The sequence below is a fragment of the Carcharhinus amblyrhynchos genome, chromosome 2 (genome assembly GCF_965287045.1).
Source record: "Carcharhinus amblyrhynchos chromosome 2, sCarAmb.v2.hapA, whole genome shotgun sequence".
Classification (NCBI taxonomy): Eukaryota; Metazoa; Chordata; class Chondrichthyes; order Carcharhiniformes; family Carcharhinidae; genus Carcharhinus; species Carcharhinus amblyrhynchos.
Window position 1 is genome coordinate 148,863,379 of NC_137325.1, and position 22,595 is coordinate 148,885,973.

Genomic DNA, 22,595 nt, shown 5'->3' on the forward strand with positions numbered 1-22,595 from the left:
TCGCACCAGAGTTGTGTACATTTGCAACATGACGCTGCGGCTCCTAAATTCAATCCCCCTACCAATAAATGCCAAGACACCGTATGCCTTCCTAACAACCTTATCTACTTGATTCCCAACTTTCAGGGATCTATGTACACATACACCTAGATCCCTCTGTTCATCAACACTATTCAGAGTCCTACCGTTAGCCCTATACTCTACACATCTGTTATTCCTGCCAAAATGAATTACCTCACACTTTTCCGCATTAAACTCCAAGTAGGTGAACATGTGGCTAACAGTGACCACAACTCCGTCTACTTTAGGATAAAAATGGAAAAGGATGAATGCTGTCCTAAGGGGAGGGTGCTGAACTGGGGGAAGGCGAGCTATAGCCGGATTAGGCATGGGCTGATGGATACCGTTTGGGAGAGGTTGTTTGCGGGTAAGTCCACGGTCGGCAAGCAGGAGGCTTTCAAGGGAAAACTGAAAATGTTGCAGGAAAGACATGTGCCGGTAAAGAGGAAGGATGGGAAAGGCAGGATTAGAGAGCAGTGGATTACAGGGGGTATCGAAGACTTGGTCAGGAAGAATAGGGAGGCATATGTTAGGTCTAAGCAACTGGGAACAGAGAGTGCGCTGGAGGAATATAGAGAGAGCAGGAGGGAGCTAAAAAGGGGAGTTAGAAGGGCGGAAAGGGGGCATGAAATGACCTTGGCTGATAGGATTAAGGAAAATCCAAAGGCATTTTACTCTTGTATTAGGAACAAGAGGGTGGTTAGAGGGAAAATAGGTCCTCTTAGGGACAAAGGAGGGGAACTGTGCATAGAGTCTGAGGGAATGGGGGAGATCCTGAATGAATACTTTGCGTCGGTATTCACGAAGGAGAGGGGCTTGGTGTCTTGTACTGTCTTGGAGGGAGCAGTAGATCAGTGGAAGGAAATATCCATTACGAGGGAGGAAGTATTAGGGTTTTTAGGCAGCATAAAAACTGATAAAGCTCCGGGGCCTGATGGCATTTATCCCAGGCTGCTTAGGGAGGCGAGACATGAAATTGCTGGGCCTCTGACATGAATCTTTGTCTCTTCTTTGGACACAGGTGAGGTCCCAGAGGACTGGAGGATAGCTAATATGGTACCGCTGTTTAAAAAGGGTAGTAGGGATAACCCGGGTAATTGTAGGCCGGTGAGTTTGACGTCAGTGGTAGGAAAGTTGTTGGAAAAAATTCTTAGGGATAGGATGTATACGCATTTGGAGCGTTGCAATCTGATTAGGGATACACAGCATGGCTTTGTAAAGGGGAAGTCTTGCCTTGCGAATCTGGTAGAATTTTTTGAGGAGGTGACAAAAACGGTCGACGAAGGACGAGCTGTTGATGTCGTCTATATGGATTTTAGTAAGGCGTTTGACAAAGTCCCTCATGGTAGGTTGGTAGAAAAGGTTAAGGCACATGGGATACAGAGACAGATATCTAGATGGATTGAAAACTGGCTGGGCAACAGGAGACAGAGAGAAGTAGTGGAGGGGTCCTTTTCTAGCTGGAGGTCTGTCACCAGTGGTGTGCCGCAGGGCTCAGTACTGGGACCTCTTCTATTCGTAATATGTATGAACGACTTGGAAGAGGGCGTACGTGGTGTGATCAGCAAGTTTGCAGATGACACAAAGATGGCAGGATTGGCGGATAGTGAGGGGGAATGTCAGGTGACACAGCAGGATATAGATAGGCTGGTATATTGGGCAGATAGATGGCAGATGGAATTTAATCCTGATAAATTGTTCCTTGGGAGCACATCAGAGATGGAGAGCTGGTGAGTAAGTTACTGTCTTTCTTTTTTTAAACTAACGTCTCTGGCTTTTTGTTTAATTTTAAATCGGACACAGGAAGTGGTCACAGGGAGATCTAGGAAGTATTTTATTTTCACTTTTAAAAGTTACTGACCTCAGAGAATCGACCTCATTGTTCCTTGGGAGCACATCAGAGAGGGAGTGACTGGTGAGTAAGTTACTGCGTTTCTTTTTTTAAACTAACGTCTCTAGCTTTTTGTTTAATTTTAAATTGGACACAAGAAGTGGTCATAGGGAAGTAGTTCTTTTTCCCCTCTGGACCCCTATAAATTGGAAAGGTGAAGAAACCCGATACTCTACACAGGTAGAGTATCCCATCCTACACCCACCTCTAACCTAAAAAAGAGAGAGAGAGAGGGGGGCTTTGTGTGGGAGCAGGTAAGTTTGTTTTTGTGTGAGCCAAAGCAAAAAGGGCGAGGCAAGGTAAGTTTATAAGTTTTTTTTATTACTTTTTTTCTCTGTATTTCTAAAAAGGGCAAGTACAAGGGTGAGGCCAGTATGTTGTTGCCAGTGCAATATGTGGGAGGTCTTGGAAGCTCCTGGTCTCCCAGACATCCATATCTGTGCTCGGTGCATGGAGCTGCAGTCCCTACGGGACCTGGTAAAGGAACTGGAAAGGCAGCTTGAGGACATTCGTCTCATTAGAGAGAATGAGGAGATAATTGACAGGAGGTATCGGCAAGTAGTCACACCAGAGCAACGGGAAGAAGGCACATGGGTAACTGTTAGGAAGGGGAAACCTCAGGTGATGGAGAGCACGCCAGGTGGATGTCCCCCTTCAAAATAAGTACTCCTGTCTGAGTACTGCTGGGGGGCACAGCTCACCTGGAGGAGGAAGTGGTGGCCAGGTCTCTGGAGCTGAGCCAGTACTTCAAAAAACTAAAAAAGGAGAGCAGCAAGGCAGTACTAATAGGGGACTCCATAGTGAGGGGATCAGTTAGGCGTTTTTGCGGATGCAGACGGGAATCGCGGATGGTGGTTTTCCTCCCTGGAGCTGGGATCCGGGATGTCTCTGGACGCGTCCCAGACATCCTGAAAGGGGAGGGTGAGGAGCCGGAGGTCGTGGTTCATTTAGGTACTGCTGACATAGGCAGGAAGAGGGAAGGGGTCATGAAAAGGGATTACAGGGAACTGGGTAGACAGCTGAGAAAGAGGAATGCGAAGGTAGTAATCTCAGGATTGCTGCCTGTGCCGCAGGAGAGTGAGAGCAGAAATGGAACGAGGTGGAGGGTGAATGCGTGGCTGAGGGACTGGAGCAGGGGGCAGGGATTCCGGTTCCTGGATCATTGGGACCTCTTTAGGGGCAGGTGTGACCTGTACAGTAAAGACGGGCGGCACTTAAATCCCAGGGGGACTAATATCTTGGCGGGAAGATTGGCTAGGGCTACTGGGGGGACTTTAAACTAGAAAGGATGGGGGGAGGGAGTAGTGATGGGGAGACTGAGAGTGAGGAGGTTAGCTCCGGGTAGGGAAGGACTGTAGACAGTATGAGAGGGAGATTAGACGGATGGTGGGGAAGGGAAATGCCCAGACCGAGGGTCTGAGGTGTGTCTATTTTAACGCCAGGAGTGTAGTAAATAAGGTAGATGAGCTGAGGGCGTGGATTGCTGCTTGGGAATGTGATGTGGTGGCCATTACAGAGGCTTGGATGTCTCAGAGACAGGACTGGGGACTTCAGGTGCCAGGATTCAGATGCTTCAGGGAGGACAGGGTTGGGGGCAAAAGAGGTGGTGGAGTGGCACTGTTGATCAGGGACAGTGTCATGGCTGCAGAGAAGGAGGATGCCGTGGAGGGACTGTCTACGGATTCTCTGTGGGTGGAAGTTAGGAACAGCAAAGGATAGATAACTTTGCTGGGTGTATTCTATAGGCCGCCCAATAGTGACAGGGAAGTTGAGGTGCAGATAGGGAAACAGATCCTAGAGAGATGTAGTAATAACAGAGTCATCGTGATGGGAGACTTTAATTTCCCAAACATCGACTGGAATATCCCAAGGGTAAGGGGTTTGGATGGGGAGGAGTTTGTTAGGTGTGTTCAGGAGGGTTTCCTGACACAGTACGTGGATAAGCCTACGAGGGGAGAGGCTGTACTTGACCTGGTGCTGGCTAATGATGTGGGTATGCCGGCGTTGGACTGGTGTAAACACAGTGAAAAGTCTGACAACACCAGGTTTTAGTCCACTAAAACCTGGTGTTGTCAGACTTTTTACTGCTGGCTAATGAACCAGGACAGGTGACGGATCTCTCGGTGGGAGAGCATCTCGGGGATGGAGATCATAATTCTATCTCCTTCACGATAGCATTGGAAAGAGATAGGATCAGGCAGGCTCAGAAGGTGTTTATCTGGAGTAAGGGGAAATATGAAGACATCAGGCAGATAATTGGACGAGTAAACTGGAAGGAGGCATTCTTGGGGAAAGGTACAGAATGAAGGTGGCAGATATTCAAGGGATGTTTGACTGGAGCTCTGCACGATAACGTTCCGATGAGACAAGGAGGTTTTGGTAGGTCGTGGGAACCGTGGTGCACGAAGGTTGTGGTGAACCTAGTCAGGAAGAAAGGAAAGGCGTATAAAAGGTTCAGAGAGCTAGGAGATGTGAAGGATCTAGAGGAGTATAAGGCTTGTAGAAAGGAGCTTAAAAAGGAAATTAGGAGAGCCAGGAGAGGTCATGAGAAGGCCTTGGTGGGTAAGATTAAGGAGAATCCCAAGGCCTTCTACAAATATGTGAAGAGTAAAAGGATGAGAAGAGAAGGGATAGAACATAGAACATTACAGCGCAGAACAGGCCCTTCGGCCCACAATGTTGCGCCGACCAGTTAAAAAGCAATGACCCTGTAACCTAAACCAAACCCTTTCCATCCATAAACCTATCCACGGATCTCTTAAACGCCCCCAAACTAGGCGCATTTACAACTGCAGCAGGCAGGGTATTCCAATCCCTCACCACCCTCTGGGTAAAGAACCTACCCCTGACATCCGTCCTATAACTACCACCCCTTAATTTAAAGCCATGCCCCCTCGTGCTAGCTTTCTCCATCCGAGGAAAAAGGCTATCACTGTCCACCCTATCTAAACCTCTAATCATCTGATATGTTTCAATAAGATCCCCTCTTAGCCTCCTTCTTTCTAACGAAAACATCCCCAAATCCCTCAGTCTCTCCTCATAGGACCTCCCCTCCATACCAGGCAACATCCTGGTAAACCTCCTCTGCACCCTCTCCAAAGCCTCCACATCCTTCCTGTAATGTGGGGACCAGAACTGCACACAATACTCCAAGTGCGCCCGCACCAGAGTTGTGTACAGTTGCATCATGACGCTGCGACTCCTAAATTCAATCCCCCTACCAATAAACGCCAAGACACCGTATGCCTTCTGAACAACCTTATCTACTTGATTCCCAACTTTCAGGGATCTATGTACACATACACCTAGATCCCTCTGTTCATCCACACTATTCAGAGTCCTCCCGTTAGCCCTATTCTCAACACATCTGTTATTCCTACCAAAGTGAATTACCTCACACTTCTCCGCATTAAACTCCATCCACCACCTCTCGGCCCAGCTCTGCAACCTGTCCAAGTCTCCCTGCAAACTATGACACCCTTCCTCACAATCTACCACACCACCGACTTTGGTGTCATCAGCAAATTTACTAATCCACCCAACTATACCCTCATCCAGATCATTAATAAAAATTACAAACAGCAGTGGCCCCAAAACAGATCCCTGAGGCACACCACTCGTAACTGAACTCCACGACGAATATTTACCATCAACCACCACCCTCTGTCTCCTATCTGCTAGCCAATTCCTGATCCAATTTCCTAGATTACCCTCAATCCCATACATCTGCATTTTCTGCAGACGCCTACCATGGTGAACCTTATCAAACGCCTTACTAAACTCCATATATACCACGTCAACTGTCTTACCCCCATCCACCTCTTTGGTCACTTTCTCAAAAAACCCAATAAGGTTAGTAAGGCACGACCTACCCGCTACAAAACCATGCTGACTATCTCCAATAAATTCATTACTCTCCAAACAACTATAAATCCTATCCCTAATAATTTTTTCTAAAACTTTGCCCACAACAGAAGTAAGACTCACTGGTCTATAATTCCCAGGGAAGTCTCTGTTCCCCTTCTTAAACAATGGGACAACATTCGCTATCCTCCAATCTTCCGGTACTATACCTGAGACCAACGACGACCTGAAGATCAGAGCCAGAGGCTCTGCAATCACCTCTCTTGCCTCCCAGAGAATCCTAGGGTAAATCCCGTCTGGACCAGGGGACTTATCTATTTTCAAACCCTCAAGAATATCCAGCACATCCCCCTTATCAACTGCAATACTGTCTAGTTTACACCCCTGCAACCCAGTGTTCTCCTCAGCTACATTCGTGTCCCCCTGCGTGAACACCAAAGAGAAATATTGGTTCAATGCCTCTCCAATCTCTTCCGGTTCCACACACAACTTCCCTCTGCTGTCTGTAACTGGCCCTAATCTTGCCCTAACCAACCTTCTGTTCTTAACATACCTATAGAACGCCTTAGGATTCTCCTTCATCCTATCAGCCAAAGTCTTCTCATGTCCTCTTTTAGCCCTTCTTAACTCACTCTTCAACTCCCTCCTAGCCAATCTAAAGTTTTCTAGTGCACTACCTGAGCCCTCAAGTCTCATCCGAACATAAGCCTCCTTTTTCTTTTTAACCAACGAATCAACTTTTTTAGTGCACCACGGTTCCCTAGCTCTACCAATTCCTCCATGCCTGACAGGGACATACCTATCAAGGACTCGCAGTAGCTGCTCCTTGAAAAAACTCCACATTTCGGACGTTCCCAGTCCCTGTAGTCTCCTAGTCCAACCTATGCTTCCTAATTCTCTCCTAATAGCCTCATAATTACCCTTCCCCCAGCTAAAACTACTGACCCGAGGTTCATGCCTATCCCTTTCCATCACTAAGGTGAACGTAACCGAATTGTGGTCACTATCACCAAAATGCACACCAACTTCCAAGTCTAGCACCTGGTCTGGCTCATTTCCCAGCACCAAATCCAATATAGCCTCACCTCTAGTTGGCCTATCTACATACTGAGTCAAAAAACCTTCCTGCACGCTTTGTACAAAAACTGACCCCTCTAATGAGCTAGAGCTATAGCAATTCCAATCAATATTAGTAAAGTTAAAGTCCCCCATAACAATTACCCTATTACTTTCACTCCTAACAAGGATCGTCTCCGCAATCCTTTCCTCAACCTCTCTAGAACTTTTAGGAGGTCTATAAAAGACTCCCAACAGGGTGACCTCTCCTCTCCTATTTCTAATCTCCGCCCATACTACCTCAACAGACAAGTCCTCATCAAACTTCCTCTCTGACACTGTGATACAGTCCTTGACTAATAATGCTACCCCTCCCCCCCTTCTACCTCCTTCTCTACTCCGACTAAAACATTTGTACCCCGGAACCTGCAACAACCATTCCTGCCCCTGCTCTATCCATGTCTCTGAAATGGCCACAACATCAAAGTCCCAGGTACTGATCCACGCTGCAAGTTCATCCACTTTATTGCGAATACTCCTCGCATTAAAGTATACGCATTTCAAACCCTGCTCTGCCCCACCCCCACGATGCTGTGCATTGCAGTCCCCATCTATGCCCCCCTCACTTTCACCCCCTCTACTCAGGATCCCACCCCCCCTCCGAATCAGTTTAAACGCCCCTGCATAGCCTTAGCAAATTTACCCCCCAGGATATTGGTTCCCCTCTGATTCAGGTGTAGACCATCCCTCTTATAGAGGTCCCACCTTCCCCAGAATGAGCCCCAATTGCTCAAGTACCTGAACCCCTCCCTCCTGCACCATCCCCTCAGCCACGAGTTCAAACTTTCCCTCTCTCTGTTCCGCTCTAAACTATCCCGTGGCACAGGCAAGAGTCCGGAGATAACCACTCTTTCTGACTTGGCCTTTAGTTTCCACCCCAACTCCATAAATCTCTGTTTAATATCCCCTTCCCTTAACCTCCCTATGTCATGCGTCCCCACATGAACTATAACTTGGGGTTGATCTCCCTCTCCCCTAAGAGTCCTGAATACCCTTTCCGATACATCCCGGACCCCAGCCCCTGGGAGGCAACACACCAGCCCTGAGTCCCTACCATTACTTCTGACTCTCCTATCCGTCCCCCTAACTGTGGAGTCCCCAATCACCAGGCCCAACCTTTTACATCCCCTAACCACCTGAGCTTTCACAATAGGCTCACCCCCAGAGACCTGCTCCCTTTGGCTATCCCCAGTTGATTCCTCCTCAACTGTAGCCTCCAGGACCGAAAACCTATTTTGGAGGGGAACAGCCCCAGGGGATTGTCCCCCCAATTGCTTCTTTCCCCTCTTCTTGGCAGTGACCCAAGACTCATTTCTAGGAGTGACTATCTCCTTCTAACTCCTATCGATGTCCAACTCCGCCTCCTGAATTATGCGGAGTTCCTCTAACTCCACCTCCAGCTCCTTTACACGCTCCTCCAGAAGCTGCAATCTAACACACTTCCTACAGGTAAAATCACCAGAAACACTACTGGAGTCCCTCACCACATACATCCCACAGGAGATGCAGCACACTGCCTGAACTGCCATCCGTGAAACAATTACCAGCAGAAAAAAATACAAAAAAAAACTACCCACGCACTTATAATTAGGTTAGAGGAGGTGGGAGGGTGGGATTCTCTACCAGTGTAGAGGATCGGGTATCCTCTCTACACTAATTTATAGGGTCAGGGACCCAAGAAAAAAAACTACAACTACCGGTAAGCGTCCTAGTGACGACTTCCGGTTTCTAACTAATTTTAAAAAAACCGCTGATACTCGTGACTTTAAACTAGAAATAAAAAGTTAAAAAAAACCAGAAAATGTACCTTCCTTGCGGCCTCCTCACACGCCCAAAAATCGCTGCCTCTCGATGCTGCTCCTCAGGAACAATGAGGCCGATACTCGGAGGTAGGTGCTTATAAAACCGAGAAAAAAAAAACAACTACCGGTAAGCGTCCTAGTGACGACTTCTGGTTTCTAACTAATTTTAAAAAAACCGCCGATACTCAATACTCGCCGATAGGGATAGGACCTATAAAAGGTGAAGGGGGAAAGTCTGTGTGGAACCGGAAGAAATGGCAGAGGTGCTTAATGAGTACTTTGCCTCGGTATTCACGGTGGAAAGTGATCTGGGAGGTTGTACTACAGGTTTGTGGCGGACTGAAAAGATTGAGTATGTGGATGTTAAGAAAGAGGAAATGTTAGAACTTTTAAATTCTATCAAGATAGACAAGTCGCCGGGACCAGATGGGATGTACCCCAGGTTACTGTGGGAGGCGAGGGAAGTGATTGCAGAGCCTCTGGCGATGATCTTTGCGTTGTCGATGGAGACGGGAGAGGTTCTGGAGGATTGGAGGATTGTGGATGCGGTTCCTATTTTCAAGAAAGGGAACAGGGATAGCCCGGGAAATTACCGACCGGTGAGTCTGACCTCAGTGGTTGGTAAGCTGATGGGGAGGCTTCTGAGGGACAAGATTTATGAGCATTTGGAGAAGTTTAGAATGATCAGAAATAGTCAGCATGGCTTTGTCAAGGGCAGATCGTGCCTTACGAGCCTAGTTGAGTTCTTTGAGAATGTGACTGAGCACATTGACGAAGGAAGAGCGGTGGACGTGGTTTACATGGACTTCAGCAAGGCGTTTGATAAGGTCCCCCATGCAAGACTTCTTGAGAAGGTGAGAAGGCATGGGATCCAGGGGGCTTTGGCCTTGTGGATCCAGAACTGGCTTGCCTGCAGAAGGCAGAGAGTGGTTGTGGATGGGTCTTTTTCTGCATGGAGGTCAGTCACCAGTGGAGTGCCCCAGGGATCTGTTCTGGGACTCTTGCTGTTTGTCATTTTCATAAATGACTTAGATGAGGAAGTGGAGGGATGGGTTAGCAAGTTTGCAGATGATACGAAGGTTGGTGGTGGTGTGGATAGTCTGGAGGGATGTCAGAAGTTGCAGTGGGACATAGATAGGGTGCAAGACTGGGCAGAGAAGTGGCAGATGGACTTCAACGCAGATAAATGTGTAGTCGTCCATTTTGGCAGGACCAGTGGGATGAAGGAATACAATATCAAGGGTAGAAATCTTAGCTGGGTTGAAGAGCAGAGGGATCTCGGGGTCCGGGTCCATAGGACTCTTAAATCGGCCTCGCAGGTGGAGGATGTGGTCAAGAAGGCGTATGGTGTGCTGGCCTTCATTAATCGAGGGATTGAGTTTAGGAGTCGGGAGGTATGCTGCAACTTTATAGGACCCTTGTCAGACTCCACTTGGAGTACTGTGCGCAGTTCTGGTCGCCTCACTATAGGAAGGACGTAGAAGCTATCGAAAGGGTGCAGAGGAGATTTACAAGGATGTTGCCTGGATTGGGAGGCATACCTTATGAAGTTAGGTTGAGGGAGCTGGGACTCTTCTCCCTGGAGAGACGAAGGTTGAGAGGTGACCTGATAGAGGTTTATAAAATGTTGAGAGGAATAGATAGGGTGGATTCTCAGAGGCTATTTCCCCGGGTTGAAATGGTCGCTACGAGAGGACACAGATTGAAGGTGCGGGGAGGCAAGTACAGAGAAGATGTTAGGGGTAAGTTTTTCACTCAGAGGGTGGTGAGTGAATGGAATCGGCTGCCGTTAGTGGTGGTGGAGGTGAACTTGCTGGGGTCTTTTAAAAGACTTCTGGATGAGTATATGGGATCTAATGGGATTGGGGGTTATAGATTGGTCTATGGCTTAGTAGGTATACAAGTGATCGGCGCAACTCGTGGGCCGAAGGGCCTGTTTGTGCTGTAGTGTTCTATGTTCTATTCATGTCTTCCTTTGTGTTGACTGAAACAAAATCCAAATTTAATTCCTCCTTCTTTTTGCTCCTGAGCTCAAATGAATTCTGTCCTTGACTCCTCTGGGACAAATCCCTTCTCTCCAGGACAGCAATACTTTCTTGATTCAATCCCCAACACCCATTTAATGTGAGAAGATGCAAACTTGTCCATTTTGGCAGGAAGAATAGAAACGCAGTATATAATTTCAATGGAGACAGATTGCAGAACTCTGGTGTGCAGAGGGATCTGGGTGTTCGGGTACTCAAATCACATAAAGTTGGTCTGCAGATACAGCAAATGATTAAGAAGGCAAATGGAATGTCGGTGTTTATTACAAAGGGAATGGAATATTCGAGTAGGAAGTTTTACTGCAGCTGTACAGGGCCTTGGTGAGATTACTTTATTTAAAAAAGGATATCATTGCAGCAGAAGCAGCTCAGAAAAGGTTCACTTGCTTGATTCCTGGGATCAGGTGGTTGTCTAATGAGGAAAGAAGTTAAACCTGTATCCACTGGAGTTCAGAGGAACTGACGTAAAGGAGCCATGACATGCTGGATACTGAGAGGATGTTTTCCCCCATGGAAGACATTGGACTCAGAAAACACAGTTTAAAAATAAGGTGTTTTCCAATTAAGACAGAGATGAAAACTAATTTTCTCTGAGGGTCATTATGCTGCAGAACTCTCTTCCATAAACGCAGTGGAGGCTGGGCCATTGGATAATTTTAAGGCAAAGTTAAATAGACTCTTGATTGACAAAGGGACTGAAAGGTAGATTGGAAAGTAGAACTGAGAATACAATCATATCAGTTTTGATCTGATCAAGTGGCAGAGCAGGCTGACAGGCCGAGTGGTTTACTCTTACTCATAGTTTATAAACTGGCATATTCATACGGTTAGATTCAAACCAGTAACTCACTCCCAGAGTAATATGTTGACAGAGTGGAATCGCAGAGAGACAACAAGGACTGAGTGTGAAGAGGAACTGAAGAGTTGCCAAGGCGAAAATTTGCTGCAGGTGAGAATCTCTCTGGTAAATTTTCTCAAATTTTAGATTAACAATCAGACACTGACTTAGATATTTAAAACTGTAAGCTAGTTATGGAGGTTAGTTAACAGAAACTGCCTGGCAGTGACAGTTATCTCTCAATAACCCGGAAGTGTTTGCCTGAATAGCTGTCAGTGACTGAAGCAGGCGCTCAGTTAGCAGTTGGAACTTGGGTGTGGTCTCTCGAGTATAGATAGGTTTTGTTTTCACAGAATGGGAGCACCGAGCCACACAATGAGGATCGTATGAAATGAGGGCTCAGCGCTAAGTTGAGAACTTGGTGCAGGTGGAAATGTACTGCGGATTGGAATTTGGTGCAGAGGGGAAATCATAGAAACCCTACAGTACAGGAGGCCATTCTGCCCATCAGATCTGCACCAACCACAATCTTACTCAGGCCCTACTCCTGTAACCCTACATATTTACACTGCTATTCCCATTGACTGAGATGGGGAAAACTAACCTGGCTGAAGAAAGAGCTGTTTCTTTTTATATCCTTTTTTTAGACTCCAGTAGCAGTTAGATATTCTTTTTGATTTACACTAGAACTCTGTAACTTTCATTAATTCAGCTGTGTAAATTCATAATTAATTGATTTATGAATTAATTAGATCTGATCTATTGGTTGTGTGATCTCTTAGCTCTAACCATCATAGAAAATAGAACATAGAAAACTACAGCACAAACAGGCCCTTCGGCCCACAAGTTGCGCTGATCATATCCCTACCTACTAGGCCTATCTATATGAGTACATTAAATCCCACGTACTCATCCAGAAGTCTCTTAGAAGACCCCAACGAGTTCATCTCTACCATCACCAACGGCAGCCGTTTCCACTCACTCACCACCCTCTGAGTGAAAAACTTACCCCTGACATCTCCTCTGTACTTGCTCCCCAACATCTTAAATCTGTGTCCTATCGTAGTGACCATTTTAGCCCTGGGAAATAGCCTCTGAGAATCCACCCTATCTATTCCTCTCAATATCTTATAAACCTCTATCAGGTCGCCTCTCAACCTTCGCCTCTCCAGGGAGAAGAGACCAAGCTCCCTCAACCTACCTTCATAAGGCATGCCTCCCAGTCCAGGCAACATCCTTGTAAATCTCCTCTGCACCCTCTCAATAGCTTCCACATCCTTCCTATAGTGAGGTGACCAGTACTGCGCACAATACTCCAAGTGGGGTCTGACAAGGGTCTTATAAAGTTGCAGCATTACCTCCCGACTCCTAAACTCAATCCCTCGATTAATGAAGGCCAGTACACCATACCTCTTCTTGACCACATCCTCCACCTGCGAGGCCGATTTAAGAGTCCTATGGACTCGGACCCGAAGTTCCTTCTGATCCTCTACACTGCTAAGAGTCCTACTCTTGATATTGTATTCCTTCGTCCCATTAGACCTGCCAAAATGGATCACTACACATTTATCCAGGTTGACTTGCTGTTCACGCTGTTTGGTATGCAAGTAGCCCTGTGGCTTCACCAGGTTAATACCTCATTTTTCGGTATGCCTGGTGCTGCTCCTGACATGCCCTCCTGCACTCTCCATTGAACCAGGGGTGACCCCCTGGCTTGATGGTAATGGCTGAGTGGGGGGTATACCGAGCCCTGAGGTTGCAGATTGTGCTGGAGTACAATTCCGCTGCTCCTGATGGTCCATAGTACCTCATGGATGCCCGGTCTGGAGTTGCTCGATCGGTTCGAAGTCTGTCCCATTTAGCAGTGATAGTGTCACATAACACGACGGAGGTTATTCTCAATGTGAAGGCAGGACTTCATCTCCCCATGGCCTGTGCAGTGGTAACTCTAACTGATACTGTCATGGACAGATGCATCTGCAGCCTGCAGATTGGTAAGGATGAAGTGAGGGTGTTATTCCCTCTTGTTGGTTCCTTCACCAGCTGCTGCAGACCCAGTCTGGCAGTTATATCATTTAGGACCCAGCCAGCTCCATCAGTACTGCTGCTGCTGAGCCACTCTTGGTGATGGACATTGAAATCCCTCACCCAGAGTACGTTCTGCATCCTTGCCACCCTCAGTGCTTCCTCTAAGTGGTGTTCAACATGGAGGAGGACTGATTCATCAGCCAAAGGAGGACGGTCCATGGTAACCTGTAAGAGGTTTCCTTGCCCATGTTTAACATGAAGCCACGGGACTTCATGGGGTCTGGAGTCAATGTTAGGGACTCTCAGGGTAACTCCCTCCTGACTGCATACCATTGTACTGCCACCTTTGCTGGGTCTGTCCTGCCAGTGGGACAAGACATATCCAGGGATGGTAATGGTGGTGACTGGGGTGTTATCTGTAAGCTATGTCAGGCTGTTGTTTGACTAGTCTGTGAGACAGCTCTCCTAATTTTGGCACGAGCCCCCAGGTGTTAGTAAGGAGGACTTTGCAGGGTTGACAGGCCTGTTTGTTTTGCCGTTGTCTTTTCCGGTGCCTCGGTCGGTGCCATGGTCTGTCCGGTTTCATTTCTTTGCTGAGACTTTGTAGCGATAATTACAACTGAGTGTCTCGCTAGACCATTTCAGAGGGTGGTTGAGAGTCGCCCACATTGCTGTGGCTCAGGAGTCACATGTAGGGCAGACCAGGTAAGGATGGCAGATTTATTTCTCAAAGATATGAGTGAATCATATAGGTTTTTCTGACAATTGACAATGGTTTTATGGTCATAGAGTCATTTGTTTTTTAAAAATAAGGGTGGCATGGTCAAGTTGGGCCGAAGTTTCCATGCTGTAAACCTCTATGACTCAATGACAAAAGGAAGGATCTGGTATTGAAGGTGTGGCAGCCTTAAAAGTGGGTAATTCTCCAGGCCCAGATGAATTGCGCCTTCAGCTGATATGTGAGGCATGGGAGGAGATAGCAGGGACTCTGAACCAAATTTTCAAATCCCCTCTGGCCACCCTAGCGATGCCAGAAGACTGGAGAACAGCTAAATTTAAAGTTTATTTATTAGTCACAAGTAAGGCTTACATTAACACTGCAATGAAGTTCTGCATTTGATTTGATTTGATTTATTATTGTCACATGTATTAACATACATGTGGTTCACATGGACTTCAGCAAGGCGTTTGATAAGGTCCATGGACATGTGGTTTACAATGGACCAGCAAGGTGTTTGATAAGGTCCCCCATGCAAGACTTCTTGAGAAGGTGAGAGGGCATGGGATCCAAGGGGCTTTGGCCTTGTGGATCCAGAACTGGCTTGCCTGCAGAAGGCAGAGAGTGGTTATGGATGGGTCTTTTTCTGCATGGAGGTCAGTCACCAGTGGAGTGCCCCAGGGATCTGTTCTAGGACCCTTGCTGTTTGTCATTTTCATAAATGACCTGGATGAGGAAGTGGAGGGATGGGTTGGTAAGTTGCCGATGATACGAAGGTTGGTGGTGTTGTGGATAGTCTGGAGGGATGTCAGAAGTTGCAGCGAGACATAGATAGGATGCAAGACTGGGCGGAGAAGTAGCAGATGGACTTCAACACGGAGAAATGTGTACTGGTCCATTTTGGCAGGACCAATGGGATGAAGGAGTACAATATCAAGAGTAGGAGTCTTAGCTGGGTTGAGGAGCAGAAGTATCTTGGGGTCCAGGTCCATAGGACTCTTAAGTCAAACTCGCAGGTGGAGGATGTGGTCAAGAAGGCGTATGGTGTACTGGCCTTCATTAATCGAGGGATTGAGTTTAGGAGCCGGGAGGTAATGCTGCAACTTTATAAGACCCTTGTCAGACCCCACTTGGAGTACCGTGTGCAGTTCTGGTCGCCTCACTACAGGAAGGATGTGGAAGCGATTGAGATAATGCAGAGGAGATTTACAAGGATGTTGCCTGGATTAGGAGGCATGCCTTATGAAGATAGGTTGAGGGAGCTGGGTCTCTTCTCCCTGGAGAGACGAAGGTTGATAGGCGACCTGATAGAGGTTTATAAAATGTTGAGAGGAATAGATAGGGTGGATCCTCGGAGGCTATTTCCCCGGGCTGAAATGGTGCTTTCCTAACTACTTTTTTAAACTCCACCCTGCACTTTCTATACCTCACCAACACCTCCACTGATTTGCTCCCCTTGTACTTTTGAAAAGTCTTTCTCTTCCTTCTCATTGGATCCTGAATTTCTCTGGTCATCCATGTTTTCTGGCTTGTTACTCCTACCTATCATCCTGCAGAGAAAATGCTGGGCTGCATCTTCCCCATTTCCTTTTCAGATGCCCCCCCTGCCCCCAGCTCTTCTGTAAATTTTCCCATTAGGAGAGAATTAGGAAGCATAGGTTGGACTAGGAGATTACAGAGACTGGGAACGTCCGAAATGTGGAGTTTTTTCAAGGAGCAGCTACTGCGAGTCCTTGATAGGTATGTCCCTGTCAGGCAAGGAGGAATTGGTAGGGCTGGGGAACCGTGGTGCACTAAAAAAGTTGATTTGTTGGTTAAAAAGAAAAAGGAGGCTTATGTTCGGATGAGGCTTGAGGGCTCAGGTAGTGCATTAGAAAGCTTTAGATTGGCTAGGAGGGAGTTGAAGAGTGAGTTAAGAAGGGCTAAAAGAGGACATGAGAAGACTTTGGCTGATAGGATGAAGGAGAATCCTAAGGCGTTCTATAGGTATGTCAAGGACAGAAGGTTGGTTAGGGCAAGATTAGGGCCAGTTACAGACAGCAGAGGGAAGTTGTGTGTGGAACCGGAAGAGATTGGAGAGGCATTGAACCAATATTTCTCTTTGGTGTTCACGCAGGGGGACATAAATGTAGCTGAGGAGAGCACTGGGTTGCAGGGGTGTAAACTAGACAGTATTGCAGTTGATAAGGGGGATGTGCTGAATATTCTTGAAGGTTTGAAAATAGATAAGTCCCCTGGTCCGGACGGGATTTACCCTAGGATTCTCTGGGAGGCAAGAGAGGTGATTGCAGAGCCTCTGGCTCTGATCTTCAGGTCGTCGTTGGTCTCAGGTATAGTACCGGAAGATTGGAGGATAGCGAATGTTGTCCCATTGTTTAAGAAGGGGAACAGAGACTTCCCCGGGAATTATAGACCAGTGAGTCTTACTTCTGTTGTGGGCAAGGTTTTAGAAAAAATTGTTAGGGATAGGATTTATAGTTATTTGGAGAGTAATGAATTTATTGGAGATAGTCAGCATGGTTTTGTAGCAGGTAGGTCGTGCCTGACGAACCTTATTGAGTTTTTTGAGAAAGTGACCAAAGAGGTGGATGGGGGTAAGGCAGTTGACGTGGTATATATGGATTTTAGTAAGGCGTTTGATAAGGTTCACCATGGTAGGCTTCTGCAGAAAATGCAGATGTATGGGATTGAGGGTAATCTAGGAAATTGGATCAGGAATTGGCTAGCAGATAGGAGACAGAGGGTGGTGGTTGATGGTAAATATTCGTCATGGAGTTCAGTTACGAGTGGTGTGCCTCAGGGATCTGTTTTGGGGCCACTGCTGTTCGTAATTTTTATTAATGATCTGGATGAGGGTATAGTTGGGTGGATTAGTAAATTTGCTGATGACACCAAAGTCGGAGGTGTGGTAGATTGTGAGGAAGGGTGTCATAGTTTGCAGGGAGACTTAGACAGGTTGCAGAGCTGGGCCGAGAGGTGGTGGATGGAGTTTAATGCGGAGAAGTGTGAGGTAATTCACTTTGGTAGGAATAACAGATGTGTCGAGTATAGGGCTAACGGGAGGACTCTGAATAGTGTGGATGAACAGAGGGATCTAGGTGTATGTGTACATAGATCCCTGAAAGTTGGGAATCAAGCAGATAAGGTTGTTCAGAAGGCATACGGTGTCTTGGCGTTTATTGGTAGGGGGATTGAATTTAGGAGTCGCAGCGTCATGTTTCAGCTGTACAACTCTGGTGCGGCCGCACTTGGAGTACTGTGTGCAGTTCTGGTCCCCACATTATAGGAAGGATGTGGAGGCATTGGAGAGGGTGCAGAGGAGGTTTACCAGGATGTTGCCTGGTATGGAGGGGAGGTCCTATGAGGAGAGACTGAGGGATTTGAGGTTGTTTTCGCTGGAAAGAAGGCGGCTAAGAGGTGATCTTATTGAAACATATAAGATGATTAGAGGTTTAGATAGGGTGGATAGTGAAAGCCTTTTTCCTCGGATGGAGAAAGCTAGCACGAGGGGGCATGGCTTTAAATTAAGGGGGGGTAGTTATAGGATGGATGTCAGGGGTAGGTTCTTTACCCAGAGGGTGGTGAGGGATTGGAATGCCCTGCCTGCTGCAGTTGTAAATGCGCCTAGTTTGGGGGCATTTAAGAGATCCGTGGATAGGTTTATGGATGAAAAGGGATTGGTTTAGGTTAGAGGGTCATTGTTTTTTTTTAACTGGTCGGCGCAACATCGTGGGCCGAAGGGCCTGTTCTGCGTTGTAATATTCTATGTTCTATTAGTGGCTGTTCCCAGTCCAGCTGGGCCAGATCCTGTCTTGTTTTACTAAAATCCACTCCCCCAATCCAAAACTTTTTTCTTGCAACTTCTCTATTTCCTTGTTCATAAGAAGCTTAAACTGTACCATGTCAACGTAAGAAAATAAGGCCTTTGAACATTTTGTGGCACTGATGCCACATGCAGCATACCCACTGACCTGGGCAGCAACCTCTGCTCAGGCATTCTTGGTTAAATGCAGCAGCCTTTTTCTGCCATCCCTGTGTGTGGCACTGCCCACTTCCACCAGAAAAACTAGGGGACAGGGAGCTTACTGGACTTGCTCTCCCATCTCCTGTGTACGCCATGTACTCAGCCATTATCACAAATGATTCTTCCATTTTATGTTGGAGAAAGCTCCCTCTGCCTCCCATCCAATCTCTTGTAGTCCCCAGGGTGATGCTTAGAGAGCTTTAAAACTGACCACCAGGTGGGTAAGATTAAGGAGAACCCCAAGGCGTTCTACAAATATGTGAAGAGTAAAGGGATGAGAAGTGAGGGGATTGGACCTATAAAAGGTGAAGAGGGAAAGTCTGTGTGGAACCGGAAGAAATGGCAGAGGTGCTTAATGAGTACTTTGCCTCGGAATTCATGGTGGAAAGTGATGTGGGAGGTTGTACTCCAGGTTTGCAGCACACTGAAAAGATTGAGTATGTGGATATTAAGAGAGAGGATGTGTTGGAACTTTTAAATTCGATCAAGATAGATAAGTCACCCAGACCAGATGTGATGTACCCCAGGTTACTGTGGGAGGTGAACGAAGAGATTGCAGAGCCTCTGGCAATGATCTTTGAGTTGTTGATGGAGATGGGAAAGGTTCCAGAGGATTGGAGGATTGCGGATGTCGTTCCTATTTTCAAGAAAGGGAACAGGGATAGCCCGGAAATTACCGACCGGTGAGTCTGACCTCAGTGGTTGGTAAGCTGAGGGAGATGATACTGAGGGACAGGATTTATGAACATTTAGAGAAGTTTAACGTCAGCAAGGTATTTGATAAGGTCCCCCACACAAGGCTTCTTGAGAAGGTGACGGGGCATGGGATCCAAGGGGCTGTTGCCTTGTGGATCCAGAACTGGCTTGCCTGCAGAAGGCAGAGAGTGGTTGTGGATGGGTCTTTTTCTGCATGGAGGACGGTCACCAGTGGAGTGCCCCAGGGATCTGTTCTAGGACCCTTGCTGTTTGTCGTTTTCATAAGTGACCTGGATGAGGAAGTGGAGGGATGGGTTGGTAAGTTTGCTGACGATACGAAGGCTGGTGGTGTCGTGGATACTTGGAGTGATGTCAGAAGTTGCGGCGTGACATAGATAGGATGCGAGACTGGGCAGAGAAGTGGCAGATGGACTTCATCACGGATAAATGTGTAATGGTCCATTTTGGCAGGACCAATGGGATGCAGGAGTACAATATCAAGGGTAGGAGTCTTAGCAGTGTTGAGGAGCTGAAGGACCTTGGGGTCCGGGTCCATAGGACTCTTAAATTGGCCTCACAGGTGGAGGATGTGGTCAAGAAGGCGTATGGTGTACTGGCCTTCATTAATCAAGGGATTGAGCTTAGGAGTCGGGAGGTAATGCTGCAACTTTATAAGACCCTAGTCAGACCCCACTTGGGAGTACCATGCGCAGTTCTGGTCGCCTCACTACAGGAAGGATGTGGAAGCTATTGAGAGGGTGCAGAGGAGATTTACAAGGATGTTGCCTGGATTGGGAGGCATGCCTTATGAAGATCGATTGAGGGAGCTAGGTCTTTTCTCTCTGGAGAGACGAAGGTTGAGAGGTGACCTGATTGAGGTTTATAGAATGTTGGGAGACATCGATAGGGTGGATTCTCGGAGGCTATTTCCCAGGGCTGAAATGGTCGCTACGAGAGGACACAGGTTTAAGGTGTTGGGGAGCAGGTACAGAGGAGATGTCAGGGGTAAGTTTTTCACTCAGAGGGTGGTGAGTGAGTGGAATCGGCTGCCATTGGTAGTGGTAGAGACAAACTCGCTGGGGTCTTTTAGGTGACTTCTGGACGAGTACATAGGATTTAATGGGATTGAGAGTTATGCATAGGCCTGGAAGGTATGGATATGATCGACACCACTTGTGGGCCGAAGGGCCTGTTTGTGCTGCAGTGTTCTAGGTTCTATGTCCCCTTTAGGCCCAGTGGCCAACTCATTCCCAACCCCACCAGTACGGTCAGGCCCACTGGAAGACATGTTTCATGCTGGGCTGGCCTTAGTTGGTCACCAGAAGTAAATTCACTTTGAGAACATGATTTGTCAGGGAATGGATTCTACATTCACTTCTGGCCTCACCTGAATTTGTGTGCACAGAAAGCCTGACATTTAGGCCAATGTCTCAGTAGATTTTCTTCTCTGGGTAAGCCTGTTGTAGATTTATAGCAGAATTGGGATCCTGTCTGAGAGAGGGATGTGGTCTACGAGCAGAGGATACCTTTTCTTACATGAATAAATTACAGAATCATGTATAAATTGTTATAACTTTCTTTTCAGGGCTGAGTGAAGGAAGCGACTATCCAAACACAGAGATCTGATCACCAGAATGGCTGACATTGCAAAAGGAACACTGGGAGTGACAAAAGCAACCACCGAAGTTGTGTCTGGAATGGCTGCTGTGGCAGATGCTATGGAAAAATTTGCAACTTTCAGCAAACTGGCCTCTGCAGCTGGACCAGTGGGTGCTATTTTTGGGTTAGCCGCAGCAGTTATTGAACTTGTTTTAGGTGGTGGTGAAAGTGAAGAGTTGAAATACATGAAGGAGCAGTTCCAGATAGTCAGGAACAAGCTAGATGTTATCTCAGATCAGGTGAAAGAAGTGCTCCGTACAGTTGAGAAATCTACAACCAATAATCAATATTTCCCCATTGAAGAGAATCTGAAAAACCAGTTCAGGAAGTACATGGACATCCTGAATGCCAAACTAGAGTACCAGCAAAACGAGAAACGAGAGTTTCTCTCACACTTTGAAGCAACAAAGGCTGACCAGAACCTTCACACTCTCTTTGATGGTGTGATGGGACATTCTATCATCTTTGGCAAACCCATTCTGGAGACTGCCATGGAATATGATCAGAGAAACCGACGCCTCATGGAAGAGATGTGCTCCCGACTGAAGGAGCTTTTCTGTATTGGCCTGATTGCCGCGTTGGGTCACGCTACCCTCACTGGCAATGATGTAGAGGCACTAAAGAAGGAATGGAATGGAAAATTGGCTAAAGTTGAGAGTAAAATGAAATCAATGGTAGATAAATGCATAAATGAATTTGCAGAGCAGGCAGAAATAGATGTTGAGGGTCTGATAAAGAACAAGGGTGAGCGAGATAACAGGAGTTGTGTAAGTTATATACTTGAGGCATTAACAGGCAAATATGACTGGGTAAACTGGTCAGTGCGGGTCTATGATCCTATCAGTTACATCAAGAATCATTGTGTCATTGGATCGAATTGGTTTAACTTTTTCAGACTCAATGGTGTAAATGTTATTGTTTCCTTTGCCATTGATCCAAAAACTCCACTTAATGAGGCACAAATAAGGCAGTTAATGGAAGGGAAGGATGGCTGGAATGATGCAGAGAAGGTTGCTAAATTTGTGTACAATAACCTTCCTGCAGGACATGTCGTACACACAGTGAAACGCTACAAAAACCTGTGGGGTCACAACAATTTTCCAAACAATTGTCATTTCTGGGAAAACTACAGAGGAGTCACCCTGTGTGTCCACTCAGAATAAAACTCCTGCCCCGTTCCCTTGTATCAATGATAGCTGGTCAGAAAATAACCTGTTTGTTGATTCTGGGTGAAACTTTTGATGTTTAGAAATGGGATGGAATTTGAAATTTATTAAATGGATACACTTGGCTTTCTTTGTCAATATTTCATATCAAATGAGGAGTTAACTAAGGAGATATATCATTCCTAAAACTCAGCAAAGTACAAATTCCATACAGAAATCAGTTACCTAACAGCAATACTAGCAACTCTCATCTCAGTGTGTTGTGAGAGACTCTCATGAAACAAGGAACTGGAGCTGTATTTGTTTAAATCTCAGTAAAAGTAGAACAGAGTCTTATTGATCTCGAAACTGACCTTCAGGTTAATTCACATCTCATGCTGGTGTTTGCATTTTCGCTCTTCTAAAGTCAGGATTTCAATCTCTGAACCTGATTGTTGAAGATCTGATAGGAAGGTGGGATGGGACAGTGGCACAGTGGTTAGTACTACTGCCTCGCAGCACTCGGGACCCAGGTTCAATTCTCTGCTTGGGTCACTGTCTGTGTGGAGTTGGCACCTTCTCCCCATGTCTGCGTGGGTTTCCTCCGGGTAATCCGGTTTCCCCACACACTCGAAAGATGTGCAGATTAGGTGGATTGGCCATGCTAAATTGTCCATTAGTGTCAGGGGAAGTAGCAGGGTAAATCCTT

General features: G+C 46.7%; 1 pseudogene across 2 annotated transcripts; it reads left to right on the forward strand.

Moving 5' to 3' along the window:
- Window positions 1-1,882: 1,882 nt before the first annotated feature.
- LOC145359562 (protein rapunzel pseudogene) lies at window positions 1,883-22,271 on the forward strand (annotated as a pseudogene). Of its 2 annotated transcripts, none has more exons than XR_013889600.1 (3): window positions 1,883-1,975; window positions 11,651-11,742; window positions 20,668-22,271. The product of XR_013889600.1 is annotated as a protein rapunzel pseudogene, transcript variant X1 (transcript). The 2 variants fall into 2 exon arrangements; XR_013889601.1 differs by having other exon boundaries at window positions 11,651-11,727.
- Window positions 22,272-22,595: the final 324 nt, after the last annotated feature.